Raw genomic sequence first — 2,726 nt, forward strand, 5'->3', positions numbered from 1 at the left:
TGGCTCCTAAGCGATTGAGGTGTTCTGTTGTTGGATGTAATAATGAACATAGCAGTCGTCATTTACTCCCGACATCTGTGCTGCTGAAGACGCCGTGGATTATGTTTGTTTTTGAAGGGAATGTGCCCCCCGATCTACCTAAATGCATCTATGTTTGCGCAAATCTTTCGTGATCCAGCCTCACCTACAGAAGAAGTGAGTATAAGGTTCTTTTATGAATCTTTGCAAATCGCCTTTCCTAATAACGTGCTGGTTAGCAAGTTTCACGATGAATGCAGCTAAAGTTTACCGTCTCTCAGAGAGCGGCTCGGAAGAGAGGGGCGGGGCGAGCAGAGCTCATTTGCATTTAAAGTGGCATGCAACAATACGGCTTGCACTGAAAAGAGCTGTTTTTGACAAGGTAAAAAGGGTGTTGTTTTACACTACCACTGAGACATTTTAACCAAAGTATGTTATAGACTTTTCATTAAGACCCTAAAGAATCATATCAACTTGTGGAAAATGGGCATCCGATGACCCCTTTAAATTAAATGTTACAAATCTCCAAATCTCTGTTAAGTTAAATGTAAATCATGTTTAGTGATGTTCTTACCTAGGAATCGATAAGTTGTATTATAATGATATATTGTGCAACAATTAGGACTGCCAATGTTTTATTATTTAATCTAAATAATTACATGATTTGCTCATTAATTAATCTAATTAGTCATAAATAATTATATATCATTATTTGCTGTGAGGGGGAAAAAAAAGAAAAATTATTGTTACAGACAGGGGTGTTGAGTAGACAACACAAAAAGGTGACATTTTCAAAAAGTCAATATTGTATGCAGGGGCGTAGATTACGCGGGGGACGTGCCCCCCCCCACACTTTTAATATCACGTAAATTCGTCCCCCACACTTTTTCGGACAAGTGTGTTCGCATAGAGGTTTTCAAGAGCCGGTGTGAATCGCTAAACACTCCATGCAGTGTGTGTTTCATTCATACTCGAAGCCGGAGGGCGCTCTCGCGTAGAAAGTCGTACCAGGAAATTCCTAATATGAACAAAAGCGTCCAGCTATCACTGTATGAAAACAGTTGTTTTCACAGAAAACAGAAACGTTTGGAAACATGAAGACATTAAACATACGATTGCGACAATATATGGTTTATTTGTGTTTGTCAAGTCATCTCCAGGTAATAAATAAAGTATATGAACAATGCAGTGCTAACTGACATAGCATTTATTACAGTATTGAAACTATTCTCTTATTATGTGATAAAAAAAAGTGTTTGTAGTATATAAACAAATCATTATTATTGGTTATTGTCCAGCAGTTATAGATTTCTAAGCCAATTAAAAGCTAGAAATTCGAGAAAAATTAAAGTTGCCTATACACTACCAGTCAAACAATATAACATTTCTGTAATCTATATAACCTAACAGTCAACAGTTTTTGAACAGTAAGATTGTTCATGTTTTTTAAAGAAGTATCTTCTGTTCACCAAGCCTGCATTTATTTGATCCAAAATACAGCAAAACAGTAAAATTTTGAAATATTTTTACTATTTAAAATAACTTTTTATTTGAATATATTTTAAAATGATAGAAAGTTCAGAAGAACAGCATTGATCTGAAATAGACATCTTTTGTAACATTATAAATGTCTTTATCATCCTTGCTAAATAAAAGTATTAATTTCTATTATTTCTTTTCCAAAACATTAAAATTAAACTGAATTAATGGTATAGTGTATAATGTTGCAAAAGCTTTTTATTTCACATAAATGCTGATCTTTGGATCTTTCTATTCATCAAAGAATCCTGGAGTAATGATGCTGAAAATTCAGCTTTGATCACAGCAATCAATTACATTTAAAAATATATTCAAATAGAAAGCAGTTATTTTAAATAGTAAAAATATTTCACAACATTACTGTTTTTGCTGTACTTTGGATCAAATAAATGCAGGCTTGGTGAGCAGAAGAGACTTCTTTATAAAACATTAAAAATCTTACTGTTCAAAAACTGTTGACTGTTAGGTTATATAGATTACAGAAATGTTATATTGTAATGTTTTTATATATATATATCTTAGTTTGTGTTCATCTGAAGAAAGAAAGTTGTATAAATATGGGATGGCATTAAGGTGTAAATGATGGATTTTTTATGCTCCACTGTGCTGCATGTTAATTGTTGTTGTTGCATTAAATATATGTGTTTGCCATTGTCATTGTGCCATTGAGTTTTGCTTTCTCCCTTTAATCAAACTTTTGTATTTCTGACAAAAATATTTTATGCAGTTTATTTTTAAGCAAATTTACTTTGCATTGAGAATATGGTTCAATATGATGAAACAAGAATCTCCTTTCTTTTTTTCCTTTTTCAGGGTTACTTCTAATTTTTAATGCTTGAGTATAATTTAAAGTCATACTTTTTTACTTTTACTCAAGTATGTTTTTGGCCAGATACTTGTAATTTTAATTGAGTAAAATGTTCACAGAGTATCTGTACTTTCACTTGAGTATAATTTTTTGAGTACTTTTTACACCCCTGACTGTGAGTCACAAAGTCATTCAAATTTTGCACTGGACTTTTAATATATTGCCCAAGTCATATGGACCACTTTAATTATACATTTGTACAATGTATTTTAAATGATACATTTATGGTGCTTTGGTGTTTTATTTCTTTTCACATTTTGGGAGCTAGACAGACAAAGTCATTATGAACTGTTGTTGTACA

The sequence above is a fragment of the Sinocyclocheilus anshuiensis genome, unplaced genomic scaffold, assembly GCF_001515605.1.
Source record: "Sinocyclocheilus anshuiensis isolate Anshui unplaced genomic scaffold, SAMN03320099.WGS_v1.1 scaffold2609, whole genome shotgun sequence".
Lineage (NCBI taxonomy): Eukaryota > Metazoa > Chordata > Actinopteri > Cypriniformes > Cyprinidae > Sinocyclocheilus > Sinocyclocheilus anshuiensis.